Below are 8814 nucleotides of genomic sequence, written 5' to 3'. Positions count from 1 at the left end.
CGTTACTGAAGCAGTGGAAGGAAGAAATTACTCATCTTTAAACGTTCCCCGAGCGGATCTGTGGTGGTATTGTGGAGGAAAACTACTGAGACCCACCCTGCCCCCTGATTGGAAGGGAATATGTGCAATTGTACAATTGGCAATACCATTCACCTTGGCATTTGAAAGAGAACAGTTAGTTGGGAGAAAAGGAAGAGATAAGAGATCACTGCTATCCACTTCTGTTGATGAAAAGATTTATCTTGATTCAATAGGGGTCCCTGGGGGGTGCCTGATGAGTTCAAAGCTCGTAACCAGACTTCAGCAGGCTTTGAATCATCCCTATTCTGGTGGGTTACTATTAATAAGAATGTGAATTGGATAAACTACATTTATTATAACCAAGCACGGTTTATTAACCATACTAGAGATGCAGTAAAGGGTTTGGCCGAATAACTGGATGCCACCAGTCGTATGGCTTGGGAAAATAGACTGGCCTTGGACATGCTCTTAGCTGAAAAGGGGGGCGTTTGTGTCATGATAGGCTCTCAATGTTGTACTTTTATTCCCAACAATACGGCCCCTGATGGCTCGGTGACCCGTGCCCTGGAAGGTCTCCAGGCACTGGCTGATGAGATAGCTGAGAATTCAGGTGTAAATACTAATTGGACTGGCTGGCTAGAGCGGTGGTTCGATAAATGGAAGGGGGTGATGGTCTCAGTGGTGATTACACTTCTGTTGGTAATCGGGATTTTAGTTGCTTTGGGCTGTTGTATAATTCCATGTCTGCGTGGTCTAATTACCCGCCTTATTGAGACTACTTTGATTAAGAGTGACCCGCATACAGTTGTGGGCATTCACCTTCAAGCTGATGCAAATGATCCTGAGGCTGATTGGAATAGACAGGCCATGATTATGTTGCAGAAATTACAGACTGTATAAAAAGACAGGGGGGATTGATATGGTTAATGTAATTTCTGCAGTTTCATGCATTCACACACACACACACACACACACACAACACACACACACACACCTCACACATAACCCACACACATACACACACCTACACACACTCACTCACTCACACACATACACACACCTACACACACACATACACATACACTCACTCACACACACACACCTACACACACACCTACACACACACACACTCTCACACACATACATACACACACACACACTCACTCACACACTTACACACACCTACACACACACTCACTGTACTAAAACTGAGGTTTAATGAATAGAAGCTAAATTATGAAACTAATGATTGACTAGGCCATAATGAAGCATGAACTAGAAGTTACCTCTGTAAAGCCAGGAACATGGTAACCCTGGGCAAGAAACCAAGGAATGCTTCGATTAGACACAGAGGGCAAAATACAATGAAAGCTCTTTTCATGACATACACAAAAATCAATAAATGTTATAACTAGTAGAACATGAAGATACCGAATAGCAGAAATTGTAAAATAATATAACATTTTAATTAAAGAAATTGGCAGAGAAAAGCGTGAAATGCTTTAACCAATGGAATTGTCATTAATGATTTTTAATGTAAGAAAAATCCATAGCGTGAGATGTTTAAACCAATGAAATTATCACCAATGTATTTGAATGGAAAAATAATGTATAAGTATTAGTGCTGTAAAATCTCCCGTTGCGACTTCCGAAGTCCCTTTTGGAACTCGCCCAATCTTCGAAGATTGAATAAACATCTGTTGCTCCGTTTGTGTGTGTCTCGCAGTATTTCGATTTGCCACGGGAGAAGTGATAGCCGGTGGGGATAAGGGCTGATACCAGTCAACTTGGAGTTCGCCTTTTTGAACTTAACCTTGCGGACAGTCTCCCTTGATACAAGGGTTAAAGGACAGTCCGCGGTTGGCAGAGTTCGGAGGCAGGACCCGGTTGTTCTGAATCAGATCCCTAGAGTTAGAATAGTTAGCCAAGTGTCAGGAACTATTCTCCGGAGATTCAGAAAGCCTAGACAGAATTCACTTATAACACTATGACCCCAAAAACAACCAAATCAGTGAACAAATCACACCTTAAGTTAACTTTACATGATTGGAATGGGTAAACCCCAAACTGGACTTGAGATATGAACTCTGTTTCTCTCTCTCCGGATGACCTATCACCATCACCCCCTACTTCATTTCCCTACTGCCTTCCAAGCTACCTTTCCCCTAGTCCCACATCCCTCCTATTTATCTGTCAGCCCTCTTGACCGCCCCACTTCCCCACATTCAGGCTTATGTCTGAAACATTGACTCTCCTGCTTCTTGGATGTTGCCTGCCCTGCTGTGCTTTTCCAGCACCACACATTTTTGACTGTTAATACAGAGACCCAGGTAATGTTCTGGGGACCTGGGTTTGAATCCTGCGATGGAAAATGGTTGAAAACTGAGTAAAATCTGGAAGTAAGAGTCTAATATGAATCCCTTGTCGATTGTTGGAAAAACCCATCTGGTTCACTAATGTCCTTTAGGGAACAAATCTGCCATCCTTACCTAGTCAGTCCTACATGTGACTCCAGACACAGAGCAATGTGGTTGACTTTTAATTATCCTCTGGGCAATTGGGGATGGGAAATAAATGCCCTCCTCTTTTGAATGAATAAAAAGAAGTTACAGTGCAGTCCACTCCTCTCCCTTTCACTCATCTTCTCTGTCAATGCAATCTTTTGTCAGATCTGTTGTTTTTCTCGTTGTATCTGATTTGACTCTAATCGCTGCATATCTGTCTCTCTTATTGACTCTGTATTTCCCAATGCTTAACTTTCATTGGTTCAGGAGGTCAGCTGTTGATCCCATCATTCACCAAAGTCCAACATGTCCTCTGGGTTTGCTGCATCATGATCAACAAGTTACATTTAAACAGTAGGGTGAAGGCAGCAGGAACAAAATCGAATTGGGTTTTGCTGCTCACTGTCCCACATCAGCAAGATCCAACATTTTCAGTAGATTTTAGATCCAAGGTATTGAGGTCAAAGCTGACATATTACATTGAAGGGAAGAGTTTGGTCAAAAGCTAAATTAAAAGCAAATGGAAATAAATGTGTCTCAAATATCTCGCAACAAAGTGCCATCAAAGAAATGAAGACAGAGAGAACTCCTCTCATGTACCTAGGCACCAGAAATGGCAACAACAGGAACAGCCCTGCTGACCCTGCAAAGCCTCTTTCCTCACATCTGGGGGCTGGTACTAAAACTGAGAGAGCTGTCTCACAGTCTAGTCAAGCAACAGTCTAATATAGTCATACTCATGGAATCATAGCTTCCAGACAATGTTCCACACAACAGCATCACCATCTCTGGATATGTCCTGTTCCACCAGCAGGACAGACCTAACAGAAGTGAGTGGCACCATGGTCTACAGTCAGGAGGGGGTTGCCCTGGGAGTCCTGAACATTGACACTGGTCCCATGCAGTCTCATGAATTCAGTTTAAATGTCAGCAAGGAAACTTTCTGCTGATTACTGTCCTCCCTTGGCTGATGAATCATTGCTCTTCTTTATCAAACAACACTTGGAGCATGGCAAGAGCACAAAATGTGCTCTGGGTGGGGGATTTCAATGTCCACCACCAAGAGTGGCTCAGCAGCAGTGCTACTGACCGAGCTGGTCAGGTCCTAATGGACAGAGCTGTCAGAGTCGGTCGGCAGCAAGTGGTGAGCAAACCAATAAGAATCAAAAACAGACTGAACTTCATCCTCAGCAATCTGCAAGCTGCAGGTGCATCTGTCCATGACAGTATTGGTAAGGGTTTACACTGCACAGTCCTGACAGAGACAAAGTCCCACCTTCTCATCGAGAATACCTTCCATTGTGTTATATGGCACTATCACTGTGCTAAATGGGAGTGACTTCAATTAGATCTAACAACTGAAGACTGAGAATCCATGAGAAACATGAGCTATCTGCAGCAGCAGAATTATACTCCAGTACAATCTGCCACCTCATGGCCTGGCATATCCCCCACTCAGTCATTACCACCCAGCCAGGGGATCAGCCCTGGTACAATGGAGAGTGCAGGAGAGCAGGCCAGGAGCAGCAGCAGGGATACTTGAAAATGAGGTGTCAACCTGGTGAAGCTACCAAACAGGATGACATGTACACCATTCAGCATAAGCAGCAAATGATCGGCAGAGCTAAGTGATTCCGTGGCCTAGGGATCAGATCCAATTTCTGCAGTCCTGCAACATTCAATTGTGAATGGTGGTGGACAATTAAACAGTGCACTGGAGGAGGAGGCTCCACAAATATCACCATTCTCAATGATGGAGGAGCCCAGGACATCAGTGCTGTTAATGCTTCAGTGTTATCTTTTGCAATCTTCAGAATTGTTGAATGGATGATTCATCTCAGCCACCTCGGGTGGTCCCCAGCATTACAGATACCAGTCTTCAGCCAATTTGATTCATTTGTGATATCAAGAAACAGTTGGAGACAATGGATACTGCAAAGGCTCCAGGCCCTGACAACATTTCAAGAAGGGTACTGAGAATGTGTGCTCCAAAACTTGCAGCTCCTTAGACAAGCTACTCCAATACTGGCATGTACACAACAATGTGGACAACTGCCCAGGTATGATCTGTACATAAAAAAGTGGTGCAAATCCAATCCACCAACTACCATCCCATCAGTCTACTCTCGACCATCAGTGAAGTGATGGAAGGTGTCATCAACAGAACCTGCTCAGCAATAACCTGCTCAGTGATGCCCAGTTTGGGTTCCGCCAGGGCCACTCAAATCCAGACCATATTATCGCCTTGGTTCAATCATGGACAAAAGAGTTGAATTCTTGAGGTGAGGTGGGAGTGACAGCCCTTGACATCAAGGCAGAATTCGACAGATTGTGGCATCAAGGAGCCCTACCAAAACTGGAATAATTGGGAATCGGGGCAAACTCTCTACTGGATGGAGTTGTACTGGAATAAAGGAAGAGGGGAGTGGTTTTGGGGGTCAGGCATTCCTCAGGGTAGTATACTTGGCCCAACAACCTTCAGTTGCTTTATCAATAACCTTCTCTCCATCATAAGATTAAAGGAGGGATGTTTGCTGATGATTGCACATGCTCAGTACCATTCATGACTCCTCAGATCCTGAAGCAGTCCATGTTCAAATGCAACAAGGTCTGGGTGATATCCAAGCTTAGGTTGACAAGTAGCAAGGAACATTTGTGTGCCAAAAAATGCCAGATAATGCCATTTTTAAAAAGAGAAAATCTAATCTTGATATTCAGTGGTATTCACATCACTTAATCCTGCCTATCGAAATCCTGGGTGCTACTGTTGACCAGAAACTGAGCAGGACTCACTACATAAATACAGTGACTACAACAGCAGGTCAGATGCTTGGAATACTGCAGTAAGGAACTCTCACTTCCCGACTCCCAAAAGCCTGTCCACCATCTGCAAGTTACAAGTCAGCCATGTGATGGGATACTCCCCACTTGTCTGGATGTGGGCCGCTCTAACAACACTCAAGAAGCTTGACACCATCTAAGACAAAACAGCCCCCTTGATCAGCACCGCATCCACAAACATTGAGTCACTCCACCAAGGACAGTCAGTTGCAGCAGTGTGTACTATCTACAAGACACATTGCAAAAATTCACCTAGGCTCCTGAGACAGCACCTTCCAAGCCTCAACCACTTCCATCTGGAAGGACAGGGACAGCAGGTACATTGGAACACCACCACTTGCATGTTCCCCTCCGAGCCACTCACCATCCTGAATTGGAAATGTATCGCTGTTCCTTCACTGTCAATGAGTCAAAATTCTGGGATTCCTATCTAAGGGCATTGTGAATCTACCCACAGCACATGGACTGAAGTGGTTCAAGATGGCAGCTCTTCACCACCTTCTCAAGGGCAACTAGGGACAGGCAACAAATGCTGTCTCGGCCAGTGTTGTTCCTGTTCCATGAACAAGTTTTTAAAATCAGTGAAGGCAACAGGACAGGTAAATCAGAAGGTTTATAGGAGACTTGTCTTTATTGGTCAAGGTATTGAATACAGGAGCAAGGAGGTGATGATGGAACTGTGTCCAATGTTATTTTGGTTACAACTGGAACATTGTGTGCAGTTCTGGTCACCACACGAGATGAAGGATGTGATTGTTTTAGAGAGGGTGCAGAAGCAATTCACCAGGCCGTCACTGGGCTGGAGTGATTCCGCTGTGAAGGGACTCTAGAGAGGCTGGGGTTGTTTTTCTTCAAGCCGGAGAAAACCAAGGGGGACCCTGATTGTTATGAAGGTCATATGCAGGGAGAATATTTTCTCTTTGGCAAGATATCTATCACCAGGGACAGAGCTCGAAGGTAAGGAGCAAGAGGAAACTTGAGGAGAAAAAAGTGTCTGGAGAGTGGAACTCACTGCTTAAAGTGATGGTCGAGGCAAGACCCTGAAGCCATTTCCACACTATTTAGATGGACACTTGAAATATCAGAGCGTAAAAGGCTACAGGTCAAATTCATTCCCATTGCCTGTACCCAGTCATGTCCTGGCATCAGAAGCCATCTTTCACTGGGCATATAGTGGAAGGGAAGCCAAAAAGAAATGTTTCACAGGGCACACAGCTGGCACAGCTGGCACCCGCTCCAAGCTGAGGCCAGAGAATCTATTCACCAGTTTAATAACAGCCAGGAAGCAGCTGATCCTGAACCTGCTGGTGTGTGTGTTAAGTCTCCTCACCTTCTGCCTAATGGAAGGAGTTGTGCGAGATCATTACTGGGGTGTGATGGGTCTTTGATGATGTTGGCAGCCTTTCTGCAGCAGTGATCTATATAAATGGAGTCCATGGATGGAAGGTTGGCTTCTGTGATGGTTTGGTCTGTGCACACAAACTTCTGTAGTTTCTTATAATCCTGGGCAGAGCTGTTGCCATACCAGGCCATTACATACTTGGACAGTATGCTGTCAATGCTGCGTCAGAAGATGTTGGTGAGGGTCCTTGTGGACAGGCTAAATTTGCTGGTCCCTGAAGAAGAAGAAAAGGTGTTGTTGTGCTCCTTGACTGCCACATCAATGTGGGAAGGCCAGGACAGATTGTTAGTTAACGTCACTCTGAGGAACATGACCCTCTCCACTCTCTCACCCTCAGTTCTGTTGATGTTGATGGGGGCATGTTCTCCTCCTTTCTTTCTGAAGTCAATAATCAATTCTTTCATTTTACTGATGTTGAGACAGAGATTGTTCTCATTGTACCATGACTCCAAGCCCTCTACCTCCCTTCTGTATTTTGACTTGGCGTTGTTAGATATTCTTCCCTCTGCAGTGGTGTCTTCAGTGAACGTGTAGGTGACAGTCATTTAGAATTTGGCAACACAATTGTAGGTACAGTCGGGGGCTGAGAACGCATCCTTGGAGGACTCCAGTGTAGAGTGTTATTTGGGATGAGGTGCAGTTATCTATCTTTACTGATTGTGGTCTTTGGGAGAGGAAGCTGAGGATCCAGTTGCAAAAGGCAGAGCCCAGATCAATGTCTCAGAGTTTGAGATCAGTCTGGAGCACATTGCATGTATTTTCTTCGGATGGGGAGAAGTTTCTCCAGTACAGTCTGATTTTATTTCAGATCTTTCAAACCCACAGTATTTTGTTTTCTTTACACTTCACTACATTGTTTAGCATTGGACTGGAACTGATCCAGAACATACAAGTACATTGCTTCGCATTGAACGGAAACTGAAATATAGCACGAAAGTAATTTGCTCCACCCAAGCTCTGGTTCTTATGACAAGATGGGTAAATCATTTCTCATGGTGTCAGTTAATCCTTTCAGACACTTCCTGCCAGAAAGCTCCATTGTTGTGTCTATTCAAGGCAGAATTCAATGGCTTTCTGCATATTAAAGAGATCAAGGGATATGGAAAAGGGGAAATGATGCAGGAGAAGTGAGTTGGGGTGGAAACTCAGTCACGATCGAGTTAAATGATGGATTTGAGACAAGGGACCAAATGGCCTGCTCCTACTCCTATGTCTATTTACCTACACTGATAAACATTGACCTCAGCTTCAAAGGGAAACTCTCCTGTCATTCTTCAAGATGGCTCCAGGGGAACTTTGACATTTACCTAGGACGATACTTGGTGCTGTAGTTCAACATCTCTTCAAAAAGACAGCATCTCTGACAGTGCTGCACCCCCTCAGGGCCATGTGGAGCATCAGTCAGGAATACACACTCATTCCCTGGGATAGGGGCTCAAGCCTATAATCGTCGTCCAGAGACAGGAGTTCTCCAATTGAGCCACTGCTGACACCATGTTCTGGTGTTGGCCTGGACACTGTCCAATCACACGTGAGTGGTCCCAGCTCTGTCTGAAGAGTTGATCTTCTCAGACAGTATGCCCCTCCAAAGCTGAGAGTGTTGAAATGTCCCCTATGGTATTCCCCTTCTCACTCCTTTAGGCTGATGTATCCATGGATATGGGATAGACAGATTGCTTACCCCTCCTTGCAGGACATCATTACAAGGACACGGATACAGTGGGGTCCAGGGCCCAGTCAGGTCACTGTTAACCCCACTAATCTCATGCTCAATGACCTGCACTGTCTCCTGGTCCAGCACTCCTCAAAATTAATTTCTTATGTTTTCACTCCCAAGTGACTTTGCCCTCCGTATCACTACAACCTCCTGCTGCCCCAAACCTTCTGAGGAATCCGTGCTTATCCATTCTGACCTCTTCCATGTCTCTGATTGGAACTGCCCTGCTGTTGGAGACCAAGCCTTTAGCTGCTCTGGAATTCCTGCAGTATTCCTCACTGTCACTCTTACTATCTCTGGTCCTTGAAGACACTTGTGTAAATCTATTT

Source organism: Hemiscyllium ocellatum, chromosome 13 (genome assembly GCF_020745735.1).
Source record: "Hemiscyllium ocellatum isolate sHemOce1 chromosome 13, sHemOce1.pat.X.cur, whole genome shotgun sequence".
Taxonomy (NCBI): Eukaryota; Metazoa; Chordata; class Chondrichthyes; order Orectolobiformes; family Hemiscylliidae; genus Hemiscyllium; species Hemiscyllium ocellatum.
The sequence above is the reverse complement of the archived record's forward strand: the minus strand, read 5'-3'. Positions refer to the sequence as shown.